The 15,000-nt window shown below is 44.1% G+C and overlaps 1 pseudogene across 1 annotated transcript in view; it reads right to left on the bottom strand.

The window, feature by feature from the left end:
- The window catches only part of LOC311045231, a 23,786-nt pseudogene that overhangs the window by 7,429 nt on the left and 1,357 nt on the right, over nt 1-15,000 (bottom strand). The window contains exons 2-8 of the transcript XR_014602879.1: nt 10,043-10,130; nt 8,207-8,308; nt 7,600-7,665; nt 6,325-6,353; nt 5,273-5,410; nt 4,858-4,944; nt 1,530-1,604 (exon numbers count right to left, since the gene is read on the bottom strand). The product of XR_014602879.1 is annotated as an uncharacterized misc_RNA (transcript). The remainder of the gene's footprint in view (nt 1-1,529; nt 1,605-4,857; nt 4,945-5,272; nt 5,411-6,324; nt 6,354-7,599; nt 7,666-8,206; nt 8,309-10,042; nt 10,131-15,000) is intronic.

Here is a 15,000-nt window from a genome sequence, read left to right as displayed (position 1 = left end):
AGGCACTCGTCACCGATGATGAACGCACCGTAATGGTGCAAAATATGGCGTGAACGTCCCAATCTGGCGGATAAAAGCAGCGCAGCACAGGGCACCAACCTTGGGGGGTTCACCAAGCGGCGGAATTTAGAAGCAGAGCGTCCTTTTTTTCTCGTGCAGGAACATCCCAGGCATTCAGAACTCTCTACAGACTGGCTGGCATACATGGCATGAGTGTGTGATATAACTCAGAATGTCCCCTAATCCATGAGTGAGTCAACCTCTCACAACGTCTCATAATCTATGAGTGAGTCAACCTCCCAGAACGTCTCATAATCTATGAGTGAGTCAACCTCCCAGAACGTCTCATAATCTATGAGTGTGTCAACCTCCCAGAACGTCTCATAATCTATGAGTGAGTCAACCTCCCAGAACGTCCCCTAAACTATGAGTGAGTCAACCTCCCAGAACGTCCCATAATCTATGAGTGAGTCAACCTCCCAGAACGTCCCATAATCTATGAGTGAGTCAACCTCCCAGAACGTCTCATAATCTATGAGTGAGTCAACCTCCCAGAACGTCTCATAATCTATGAGTGAGTCAACCTCCCAGAACGTCTCATAATCTATGAGTGAGTCAACCTCCCAGAACGTCCCATAATCTATGAGTGAGTCAACCTCCCAGAACGTCCCATAATCTATGAGTGAGTCAACCTCCCAGAACGTCTCATAATCTATGAGTGAGTCAACCTCCCAGAACGTCCCATAATCTATGAGTGAGTCAACCTCCCAGAACGTCTCATAATCTATGAGTGAGTCAACCTCCCAGAACGTCTCATAATCTATGAGTGAGTCAACCTCCCAGAACGTCTCATAATCTATGAGTGAGTCAACCTCCCAGAACGTCTCTTAATCTATGAGTGAGTCAACCTCCCAGAACGTCTCATAATCTATGAGTGAGTCAACCTCCCAGAACGTCTCATAATCTATGAGTGAGTCAACCTCCCAGAACGTCTCATAATCTATGAGTGAGTCAACCTCCCACAACGTCTCATAATCTATGAGTGAGTCAACCTCCCAGAACGTCTTGTCACTCACATCACCAGTTGCTTCATGTATATTTAGTTTAGCAGAGGTTCCCCACCGCTATGGCGTGTGCTGAACGTAGAGCTACATTCAGCACAGTGAGTGAGTACATATAAACAGAACTACAGTGTTTACATTAGAGCTGTGTTCAGCATCATAAACAGAACTACAGTGTTTACATCAGAGCTACGTTCAGCATCATAAACAGAACTACAGTGTTTACATTAGAGCTGTGTTCAGCATCATAAACAGAACTACAGTGTTTACATTAGAGCTGTGTTCAGCATCATAAACAGAACTACAGTGTTTACATTAGAGCTACGTTCAGCATCATAAACAGAACTACAGTGTTTACATTAGAGCTGTGTTCAGCATCATAAACAGAACTACAGTGTTTACATTAGAGCTGTGTTCAGCATCATAAACAGAACTACAGTGTTTACATTAGAGCTATGTTCATCTTACCTTAGGATCCGCCTGCCAACACTTCCTCATGAGTTCTGCAAAACTGGCCGGACAGCTGGTGGGGATGGTCAGCCTCTACACACACACACACACACACACACACACACACACACACACACACACACACACACACACACACACACACACACACACACACACACACACACACACACACACACACACACACACACAATCACACAGTTAGTGCTGGACACTATACTGCATACTCGTGCACTCTAGTGCACACTACTTAGTGAACACTACTTAGTGCACACTACTTAGTGAACACTACTTAGTGAACACTACTTAGTGAACACTACTTAGTGCACACTACTTAGTGCACACTACTTAGTGAACACTACTTAGTGCACACTACTTAGTGCACACTACTTAGTGAACACTACATAGTGAACACTACTTAGTGAACACTACATAGTGAACACTACTTAGTGCACACTACTTAGTGAACACTACTTAGTGAACACTACTTAGTGCACACTACTTAGTGCACACTACTTAGTGAACACTACATAGTGAACACTACTTAGTGAACACTACATAGTGAACACTACTTAGTGCACACTACTTAGTGCACACTACTTAGTGAACACTACTTAGTGCACACTACTTAGTGCACACTACTTAGTGAACACTACATAGTGAACACTACTTAGTGCACACTACTTAGTGCACACTACTTAGTGAACACTACATAGTGAACACTACTTAGTGAACACTACTTAGTGCACACTACTTAGTGCACACTACTTAGTGAACACTACTTAGTGCACACTACTTAGTGAACACTACTTAGTGAACACTACTTAGTGCACACTAGTGCAGCCATGCTACACAGGCACAGAGTGAATGAGTCCACACAGGTTCACAGTGTAGAGACTACAGTATAGCAAAATACAGCAGGTTCATACAGTAGAGACTACAGTAGGTTCATACAGTAGAGACTACAGTAGGTTCATACAGTAGGTTCATACAGTAGAGACTACAGTATGTTCATACAGTAGGTTCATACAGTAGGTTCATATTGTAGAGACTACAGTAAGTTCAGAGCTGTGGAGAACAGTCCATGGAAACCATTTTCTCTGGGGATTAACTCCTAAAATATCTGTCTGTGCACGTGGAGAGAGAGAGAGAGAGAGAGAGAGAGAGAGAGAGAGAGAGAGAGAGAGAGAGAGAGAGAGAGAGAGAGAGAGAGAGAGAGAGAGAGAGAGAGAGAGAGACTGAGTGGGTTTATTTAGGGAGAGATTTTGGAGTTTAGCCAAAACACTGTTGTGTAGGAATCATGTTCTCTGAGCTGTGTGTGTGTGTGTGTGTGTGTGTGTGTGTGTGTGTGTGTGTGTGTGTGTGTGTGTGTGTGTGTGTGTGTGTGTGTGTGTGTGTGTGTGTGTGTGTGTGTGTGTGTGTGTGTGTGGAGAGGATTCAGGTAACACACACTCCATATAACCATCATCCACCACCTCTCATAAAGCCCCCCCCCCCTCCCCCCACCCTCAGGGTTCAGTAAAGGCCTCTAGCATTCATTCAGGGGGGTTTCTGGGCAGGGGTCCACACACACACACACACACACACACACACACACACACACACACACACACACACACACACACACACACACACACACACACACACACACACACACACACACACACACACACACACACACACACACACACACACAGTGAATCCAGACCTTACATAGAGCACAGAGCTGACATCATGATTCTATAAATACTCCTTCAGTGGAAACCATGAGAGCATCACATTGTTCCTGTGTGTGTGTGTGTGTGTGTGTGTGTGTGTGTGTGTGTGCGTGTGCGTGCGTGCGTGCGTGCGTGCGTGCGTGCGTGCGTGCGTGCGTGCGTGCGTGCGTGCAGGTGGATAAAAAAATGCCTCTGGTGATAAACCCGCCACATATTTGCATACTGGGCCCTGATTGGTGCAGCAAAATCCAATCACAACCGAGCAGTGGTGGAAAAAGTACAGAATGTTTTTACTTAAGTAAAAGTATCAATGCTGCAATGTAGAAATACTCTGTTACAAGTAAAAGTCTGGAATTCAAAATGTACTTGAGTAAAAGCACAAAAGTATTGGTATCAAAATGTACTTAAAGTACCAAAAGTAGAAAGCACTAATAAGTTTTAAAATGTATACAATCTTTTGAAAATAGCAGATCTACAAGCTCACGATGCGTCGCATCGCAACCCATTGAGGGGCGGCCATAGCTGAGTGGTTAGTGAGCCTGCCTAGTGAGCCAGAGGCCCTGGTTGCCACAGGTTCGATTCCCGGCCAGGCCAGCATATGTGTCGATGAAATGAAATTTGTCCCTGAGCAAGACTCTTAACCCCTAATTGCTCACAGGTTCTCATTGGAAACAAGACCACAAGGACTTTCATGAACGACCTGTTAAAAGGAATTATCCTTATTGAGAGCTTGTAGATCTGCTATTTTCAAAATGAATTACTTAAGTACAGTAGTTGAGTAAATGTACTTAGTTACTTTCCACCACTACAACCGAGCGGGCCTGTGAGTCGTACCTCTTGTTTCTCCACCACCAGCCAGGCCACCTGAAGACCCTCAAAGCCTTTACCCCTTTACCCTTTACCTCTTAACCCTTTACCTCTTGTTTCTCCACCACCAGCCAGGCCACCTGGAGACCCTCAAAGCCTTTACCCCTTTACCCTTTACCTCTTTACCCTTTACCTCTTGTTTCTCCACCACCAGCCAGGCCACCTGGAGACCCTCAAAGCCTTTACCCCTTTACCCTTTACCTCTTAACCCTTTACCTCTTAACCCTTTACCTCTTGTTTCTCCACCACCAGCCAGGCCACCTGGAGACCCTCAAACCCTTTACCTCTTTACCCTTTACCTCTTTACCCTTTACCTCTTTACCCTTTACCTCTTAACCCTTTACCTCTTAACCCTTTACCTCTTGTTTCTCCACCACCAGCCAGGCCACCTGGAGACCCTCAAAGCCTTTACCTCGTTACCCTTTACCCCTTAACCCTTTACCTCTTGTTTCTCCACCACCAGCCAGGCCACCTGGAGACCCTCAAAGCCTTTACCCCTTTACCCTTTACCTCTTTACCCTTTACCTCTTTACCCTTTACCTCTTTACCCTTTACCTCTTTACCCTTTACCTCTTTACCCTTTACCTCGTTACCCTTTACCTCTTTACCCTTTACCTCTTTACCCTTTACCTCGTTACCCTTTACCCCTTAACCCTTTACCTCTTGTTTCTCCACCACCAGCCAGGCCACCTGGAGACCCTCAAACCCTTTACCCCTTTACCCTTTACATCTTAACCCTTTACCTCTTGTTTCTCCACCACCAGCCAGGCCACCTGGAGACCCTCAAAGCCTTTAAATGGAACCTCTCTGGTCAGCATCTCCCACAGCACCTGGCCAGGGGTCAGAGGTCATCGTCAGGTATAAGTAACAGTATCACTCAGTACTCTACTGGTAGAAGTACTCAGTACTCTATAGGTATAAGTAACAGTATCAATCAGTACTCTACTGGTAGAAGTACTCAGTACTCTATAGGTATAAGTAACAACGAAAAGTCTGGAGTGGGCAAAAGTTCCGCTCAAAAACACGGGCAAAAGGGATTTGGGGCGAAAGGTCTGGTTACCACACACACACACACACACACACACACACACACACACACACACATACACACACACACACACACACACACACACACACACACACACACAGTGGACTCACCACGCCGTAGGAGTAAGTGTCACATGTCTCAGAGACAGGAAGGCTCTGGATGACCTCTGGAGCCATCCAGGGGAACGTTCCCACCACCGTCATGTGTGTGGTGTGAGACAGGAACTTAGACGCTCCAAAATCACAGATCTACAAACATAATAACATGTGTGTGGTGTGAGACAGGAACTTAGACGCTCCAAAATCACAGATCTACAAACATAATAACATGTGTGTGGTGTGAGACAGGAACTTAGACGCTCCAAAATCACAGATCTACAAACATAATAACATGTGTGTGGTGTGAGACAGGAACTTAGACGCTCCAAAATCACAGATCTACAAACATAATAACATGTGTGTGGTGTGAGACAGGAACTTAGACGCTCCAAAATCACAGATCTACAAACATAATAACATGTGTGTGGTGTGAGACAGGAACTTAGACGCTCCAAAATCACAGATCTACAAACATAATAACATGTGTGTGGTGTGAGACAGGAACTTAGACGCTCCAAAATCACAGATCTACAAACATAATAACATGTGTGTGGTGTGAGACAGGAACTTAGACGCTCCAAAATCACAGATCTACAAACATAATAACATGTGTGTGGTGTGAGACAGGAACTTAGACGCTCCAAAATCACAGATCTACAAACACAGGGATTAAAGCACAATAAATAATGTAATAATAATCCCCCAAGGACTGTACATTAAAGGACAATTTCATCCATTTTCACCTCAGCTCATTATGATATGCCACCATGTCTGTCTGTGTCTCAGAGGAGGGCTGTGGACACTTCAGAACCCCGTCTACCAGTGACATCATCGATGGGGAATCCAAGCTAACAGAAACTGCAGGCTTTGTATTTATGGACAGTTAGCATGCAACACAAAAAAACTGCCAAACGGTGATGTCACTGGTAGGCGGGTTTCTGAAGTGGTAAGAAAATGGTTCCATTTACTGTATATGAATATAGCTTAAAAATGGGGGAAGTGGTCCTTTAGATTTTTACAGTAGACTGTATGTTAATAATAAGATGAACAGAACAGCTTCATACCTTCAACACTTTGTCTGCTGTCATCACCACTGCAAACCAAACAGAGAAGAGACGCATTCAGCACAACCTGGCTCCACTTTGTAACCTTTGACTACTTCATGTCTTCAATTATGCTTGGTATATCAACAGATCTTTTAAACAGCCAAAACAAGAAAGTATATATATATATATATTAGGGCCGGGACTTTATCGCGTTAATTTCGATCAATTAATTACAGAAAAATTATCGCGTTAAAAAAATTGACGCATTTTAATCGCACTTATTTTTGCCCCGCGGAACGTTTCTCACGGGACGAGTTTCAGACGGACCGTTTGTCCCGGTGCACCAAGCAACATGCATGTGTCTCGTCTGGTCTCAGACAACAACAAACCGCAGGCAACGCAGTGCATGAAAGCATGAATGAAGACGGCGCACCCGATAGCCTGCTTGATAATGTTGGCTGGGCTGCCACCCCGAACCCCCGCCCCGCGGGAGAGGGGGGGGGGGGGGGGGGGGGCGATGCGGTGCGGGTCACATGCGCGCGGATTATTTTTATTCATTAATTAATTAAACGACGATAAAACAACAGTGACAACACACTCTACCTGCAATGTAGAAATACTATGTTACAATTAAAAGTCCGGAATTCAAAATGTACTTGAGTAAAAGTATAAAAGTATCAAAATGTATTTAAAGTACCAACAGTTAAAGTACTCAAATCTTTTGAAAATAGCAGATCTACAAGCTCACAATGCATGTAGATGGCTATTTTCTAATGGCCGATATAGGGCTGAAGTGGTTACTGTATGTTTTGTAATAATAATAATCAAAATCTACAAAGTAACTAGTAACTAAAGTTTTCAAATAATTTTAGCCGAGTATAAGTGTAATATTTGACTCTGAGATGTAGTGGAGTAGAAGTAAAAGTATTAGAAATTGGAAATACTTGAGTAAAGTAAAAAATACCTCAAAATTGTACTTAAGTGCAGTACTTGAGAACATGTACTTAAAGACGTTTACCAAAATCCATTTGAAAACACATTTTCTCACTGTTCTCAGGTCAAATATTGATGTGCGATTAAAATGCGATTAATTTAGATTAATTAATTACAAAGCCTCTAATTAATTAGATTAATTTTTTTAATCGAGTCCCAGCCCTAATATATATATATATATATATATATATATATATATATATATATATATATATATATATATATATATATATATATATATATATATATATATATATATATATATATTTATATAGATAGTAGGGTTGGTGACATTGTTACCGTTGCGTGACTTGAGGTCTCTGTGAATGACTTTGACCGGAGCCTCAGCATGAAGGTAATGAATTCCTGTAAATAAACAACACAGTCAGCAAGTCTTCAGAAACAGGGTGTAGTTTGTACCTTTAGCTATATGCATGGCCCAGGTTTAGGGTGTAGTTTGTACCTTTAGCTATGTGCATGGCCCAGGTTTAGGGTGTAGTTTGTACCTTTAACTATGTGCATGGCCCAGGTTTAGGGTGTAGTTTGTACCTTTAGCTATGTGCATGGTCCAGGTTTAGGGTGTAGTTTGTACCTTTAGCTATGTGCATGGCCCAGGTTTATGGTGTAGTTTGTACCTTTAACTATATGCATGGCCCAGGTTTAGGGTGTAGTTTGTACCTTTAGCTATGTGCATGGCCCAGGTTTAGGGTGTAGTTTGTACCTTTAGCTATGTGCATGGCCCAGGTTTAGGGTGTAGTTTGTACCTTTAGCTATATGCATGGCCAAGGTTTAGGGTGTAGTTTGTACCTTTAGCTATGTGCATGGCCCAGGTTTAGGGTGTATAGTTTAGGGTGTAGTTTGTACCTTTAGCTATGTGCATGGCCCAGGTTTAGGGTGTAGTTTGTACCTTTAGCTATGTGCAGGGCCCAGGTCATGATCTGCTCCATGTCCATCTCCTCACTCTTCTCACTGGACAGATACTCATACAGAGATCCTCCACTGGCATACTCTGTAGGGTGTAAAAGGGGAAAGCCTCCGTGTCATTTTAGATTTTAGATTTTAGCACATTGATTCTCAGTAGTACATTTTGAATTCCGGACTAATACATAAGCTTGTAGATCTGCTTTTTTTAAATAGCCAAATAAATCTAAAAATGACACAGATGCGTTCCCGGTCTTAATGGGTTAATGATCCAACAGGGAACATCCAGTGGAAATCACTTCTGAAGCCTGTTCATATTACCAATGTTCTGCCAGGACATGTGAACCCTGTCCTGTACTCAGCATTTCTCCTTCTTCTCCACTAGTCTTAGTTCTACTGGATCTCTTCTCCACTAGTCTTAGTTCTACTGGATCTCTTCTCCACTAGTCTTAGTTCTACTGGATCTCTTCTCCACTAGTCCTAGTTCTACTGGATCTCTTCTCCGCTAGTCCTAGTTCTACTGGATCTCTTCTCCACTAGTCCTAGTTCTACTGGATCTCTTCTCCGCTAGTCCTAGTTCTACTGGATCTCTTCTCCTCTAGTCCTAGTTCTACTGGATCTCTTCTCCACTAGTCCTAGTTCTACTGGATCTCTTCTCCGCTAGTCCTAGTTCTACTGGATCTCTTCTCCACTAGTCTTAGTTCTACTGGATCTCTTCTCTGCTAGTCCTACTGTAGTTCTACTGGATCTCTTCTCCACTAGTCCTAGTTCTACTGGATCTCTTCTCCACTAGTCCTAGTTCTACTGGATCTCTTCTCCACTAGTCCTAGTTCTACTGGATCTCTTCTCCACTAGTCCTAGTTCTACTGGATCTCTTCTCCGCTAGTCCTAGTTCTACTGGATCTCTTCTCCACTAGTCTTAGTTCTACTGGATCTCTTCTCCACTAGTCCTAGTTCTACTGGATCTCTTCTCCACTAGTCTTAGTTCTACTGGATCTCTTCTCCTCTAGTCCTAGTTCTACTGGATCTCTTCTCCGCTAGTCCTAGTTCTACTGGATCTCTTCTCCACTAGTCTTAGTTCTACTGGATCTCTTCTCCACTAGTCCTAGTTCTACTGGATCTCTTCCCATTCATTCAATCTATTTTCTCACACAAACTAATCATCATGTCACGGACAACACGTGGGAGGGAGACAGAGAGAGACGAAGGGAGACGGAGAGAGAGAGGTTATGGAATACACGCTCTCCTAATATTACAGCGATGAGCGTGTACATCGTTTACTTGGCGAGGGTGCATCTGGGCGACTCACGCTAGATGTGAGGCCCGCACAGCAGGCCCAACTTACGTCAATGATAAAAGGTAGTCGACCATCATTTTTTTGTCATAGTTTAAGTCGGCTAAATGAACGCTGCGATGGTTGATGGTTTTAACATTGAATCTATAAACGCTGTGTGCGCTCTGGACACGCCCCTACACTGGGGACACGCCCTCTTACATGATAACTATCAACTGATCTGAACTCTAATCTTCTGCTGCTCGTTGATGAGAAAAACTAAAAACCTCTTTTCCTTAAGTGGCCTGGAAAAATACCCCCCCCCCCCACTACTACCCCCCAACCACCCCCCCCCCCCAAACCCCAAGAGACTGCTTCTGGACCACACAGGATGATCACACACACACACACACACACACACACACACACACACACACACACACACACACACACACACACACACACACACACACACACACACACACACACACACACACACACACACACACACACACACACACACACACACACACACACACACACACAGACCTGTAACGATGCCATAGTTGGGGGCTTCCAGAACGGCTCCATAAAACTGGATGATGTTCTTATGACTCAAAACACTGAGGATCTCTGCCTGATAGAGAGACATAGAGAGAGAGAGACAGAGAGAGAGAGAGAGAGAGAGAGAGAGAGAGAGAGAGAGAGAGAGAGAGAGAGAGAGAGAGAGGGGGGGGGAGAAAGAGAGAGAGAGAGTTTTTTGATTGATTGAATAATTAATTAGACAGACATGTAATGACAGGAAGATTGAGACCCTCTCTCAGTGTCTCTGGGGGAGAAAGAGAGAGAGAGACAGAAATTTGTGGTACCTCCTTGTGGAGCGGAGGGGAAGTGAACCTTGTAGTTTCTGACATTAATGTTGTTTAATACAATCAGATCAGACTTTTCTGTTTGGATGTATGGGCTGATGTAAGGCAAGATGTTTTTTTGACACTCAGTAGGCGTTCACGCATAACTTCCGGGTATGAATGATGTGACGCCCAACAAATCCACAGACGTGCTGCCTGTAGGCGGCCATTGCTGCGGTGTCAACGCCCACAACCTGTACCAAGCTGTCACTGTGACTGCCCACAACCTGTACCAAGCTGGCACTGTGACTGCCCACAACCTGTACCAAGCTGACACTGTGACTACCCACAACCTGTACCAAGCTGACACTGTGACTGCCCACAACCTGTACCAAGCTGACACTGTGACTGCCCACAACCTGTACCAAGCTGACACTGTGACTGCCCACAACCTGTACCAAGCTGGCACTGTGACTGCCCACAACCTGTACCAAGCTGACACTGTGACTGCCCACAACCTGTACCAAGCTGTCACTGTGACTGCCCACAACCTGTACCAAGCTGACACTGTGACTGCCCACAACCTGTACCAAGCTGACACTGTGACTGCCCACAACCTGTACCAAGCTGACACTGTGACTGCCCACAACCTGTACCAAGCTGACACTGTGACTGCCCACAACCTGTACCAAGCTGACACTGTGACTGCCCACAACCTGTACCAAGCTGACACTGTGACTGCCCACAACCTGTACCAAGCTGTCACTGTGACTGCCCACAACCTGTACCAAGCTGACACTGTGACTGCCCACAACCTGTACCAAGCTGTCACTGTGACTGCCCACAACCTGTACCAAGCTGTCACTGTGACTGCCCACAACCTGTACCAAGCTGACACTGTGACTACCCACAACCTGTACCAAGCTGTCACTGTGACTGCCCACAACCTGTACCAAGCTGGCACTGTGACTGCCCACAACCTGTACCAAGCTGTCACTGTGACTGCCCACAACCTGTACCAAGCTGACACTGTGACTGCCCACAACCTGTACCAAGCTGACACTGTGACTGCCCACAACCTGTACCAAGCTGACACTGCCCACAACCTGCACCAAGCTGACACTGTGACTGCCCACAGCCTGTACCAAGCTGACACTGTGACTGCCCACAACCTGTACCAAGCTGTCACTGTGACTGCCCACAACCTGTACCAAGCTGACACTGTGACTGCCCACAACCTGTACCAAGCTGACACTGTGACTGCCCACAACCTGTACCAAGCTGACACTGTGACTGCCCACAACCTGTACCAAGCTGTCACTGTGACTGCCCACAACCTGTACCAAGCTGACACTGTGACTGCCCACAACCTGTACCAAGCTGACACTGCCCACAACCTGCACTTCTCTGAGAGTATTGAATACATGTGTAATAATTAATACATGTGTACATACCATAATACTAATACTAATAATGAATACATGTGTACATACCATAATACTAATAATGAATACATGTGTACATACCGTAATACTCGTCACCATGGTGACAAACATGCTCATTAATCACTTGTGACACCCAGGTCACTGCCTCCTATATCAGGAACACACTGTTGCCTAGCAACACAGCCTGCTACAAGCTCACAATGTGACACGTTGTCGTGAGCTGCTTTCAAAGAGCCAAACAATACAAATACAAACAATACAAACACATTAAAAACTGTTCCTTATTCTGCCAGGGGACCCCCTGGAATCCCCTCAATTACCTCTAACCCTATCATGATCTTCTATAAACAACTGCATTGCATGCATGTGGAAATACACAGTGACATATGCAATAGGGTTACATAACCCCATGTGTGTGTGTGTGTGTGTGTGTGTGTGTGTGTGTGTGTGTGTCTCAGACATGCTGGCCATCGGGGATCCCAACCAGTCGACCATCCTGGCCGTGTCTATCTCTGGAGGAATCGTTCTGCTCATCTTCCTCGTGGCGTGCTTCATCATCAGTGGAAGGTAAGGTCTGTCTGTCTGTCTGTCTGTCTGTCTGTCTGTCTGTCTGTCTGTCTGTCATCCTCCTGCTGAGGTGTGGATGCTTGGTCTTGTTTCAGTGACATGTACACTAGTGATGAAACATTTGACGCCTATGAGTGCATGCACGCGTGTGAGTGCGTCCATGTGTGTGTGTGCGTGTGTGTGTGTGTGTGTGTGTGTGTGTGTGTGTGTGTGTGTGTGTGTGCATGCGTGCGTGCGCGTGTGTGTGTGTGTGACCAGGTCATGTAATGTAATTTACTGTTCAAGGTTCAAGGTTCTTCTTCCTGGTTACATTGTGTAATAATTATGTAGCAATACCTTTGCAAAAAGCCGTTTTTTCCTGAAGTAGCTCCAATTTGAAATCAAATACAGCTACTGTATGTATGTGTGTGTGTGTGTGTGTGTGTGTGTGTGTGTGTGTGAGCGTGAGCGTGAGCGTGAGAGAGAGAGAGAGAGAGAGAGAGAGAGAGAGAGAGAGAGAGAGAGAGAGAGAGAGAGAGAGAGTATGCAGTCTATGTTCACGCATTGCTTCTGGGGATTCTCTAGAAAACATCAATAATATTACTTAAAATGGGAATAGCAGATAACAATACATGTTGGAAATGTAATGAAGAGGTTAGCACATATATGCATAGGCCTATGATATGGGATTGTCACATGGTATTATCCTTTCTGGTGTAAAGTTTTAAAGTATTTGGAGAAATGGGTGGGATTCACTCTACCCCCACAACCACGGCTCTGTCTGTTAGGTGACAGGGCAGCGGTTCCTGGTATAAATAACAACAAATTCACCATTGTAAAAGTTGGGCTTGTTACAGCTGCCACAATCCTGCTGCGGAATTGGAAAACCCCTAGAACACCTGAGCTTAAAGAATGGAACGAGGAAATGATTAAGATTACATCATATGAATATATGTTGGGTAGAGTGAATGGAGAAGGAAAGATGAAGGAGACATGGGACAGATTTTGGATATATATGAACCTTCTCTGATATTGGGATTGCTAGACAGCATTTATTTTGTATTTTTTTTTTTTTTCTCTTGGAATGGCTGTACTGTTGTTTTATGCTGTATGCTGCTTTGTACCACTGGAGTTACAGTCTGTAGCATATTGAAAAATAAATAAACATTTGAATTACAAAAAAATAATAGATATTGACCTCATTAGCAAACCTATAGGCCTCAAATAGGAAAGCCAGGAACAACGACAACAATGACAAATGGAACGGTAATGACTGTAGAAACCTCAGGACAAAGCTAGGGAACCAAAAACACAGAAACCCAGACAAACTAAAACACACATGTCCAATATGGGGAAACATTGAAACAATACAGAAACACAGCAAAGACAAAAAGAGACGAACATATTGAAAACCAGCTGCATGATATGGAGGAATCCATAAAAACAAACAACTTCTGGGAAAACTGGAACATAATAAAACAAACAGAAACATGATGAGCTAGACCTATGGGTAAAGCACTTCTCTAACCTTTTTTGAACTATAGAGGAAAACAAAGAGCAAAAACAAATACAAGAGAAACAACAAAGCCTAGAGTCAATCATAACATATACCAGAACCCACTAGACTCCCAAAGTACAGTAGAAGAACTACAGGACAAAATGAAAGCACTAAAAACCAGAAGGCATGTTATACTGATGGTATTCTAAATTAAATGATACAATTCACAGACTTCAAATTCCAATTGGCTTTACTAAAACGCTTTAGTACCGTCCTTAGCTCTGGGACTTTCCCAAACATTTGGAACCAGTGTCTGATAACACCCTAATAATAATTACAGTGGGATCTGTGTTAACAGCAACCTCGGGAAAATACTCTGCATGATCATCAATCTCAGAATTCTACATTTCTTCACGGAAACCAATGCCCTGAACAAACCAATGCCCTGAACAAAACAATGCCCTGAACAAACCCATGCCCTGAACAAAACAATGCCCTGAACAAACCAATGCCCTGAACAAACCAATGCCCTGAACAAACCAATGCCCTGAACAAACCAATGCCCTGAACAAACCAATGCCCTGAACAAACCAATGCCCTGAACAAACCAATGCCCTGAACAAACCAATGCCCTGAACAAACCAATGCCCTGAACAAACCAATGCCCTGAACAAACCCATGCCCTGAACAAACCAATGCCCTGAACAAATCACACATTGGCTTCCTAAGAAAATGATCATACAACAGACCATACTTTCACCCTCAACGCCCTAATTGACAACCGAATAAAACAAAAACAAAAGCTAATTGTTTTCCTGTTTTGTAAAGCATTTGACTCAATTTGGCACGAGGGCCTGTTTTAGCAGCATTGGAGGGAAAACCTATGACATTATATAATCCATGTACACCAACAGCAAATGTGCTTTGAAGATTGATGGATAACACACAGGACTATTTTCCCAAAGCTGGGGGGTTAGGCAGGGATGTAGCCTGAGTCCAACCCTCTTTAACACATCAATGAATTAGCAAAAATATAAGAACAATCTACAGCACCAGGCATCCCCCTAGTATCTGCCTAGTATCCCCCTAGCATCCCCCTAGCAGACACAGAAGTCAAGTGCTTACTATTCACAGATGATGTGGTGTTGCTGTCTCCAACCAAAGAAGGAT

This window comes from Gymnoscopelus microlampas (genome assembly GCF_963454915.1).
Source record: "Gymnoscopelus microlampas genome assembly, chromosome: 5".
NCBI lineage: Eukaryota > Metazoa > Chordata > Actinopteri > Myctophiformes > Myctophidae > Gymnoscopelus > Gymnoscopelus microlampas.
Note: the sequence above shows the minus strand (reverse complement) of the source record. Positions and strands in the feature narration are given on the sequence as shown.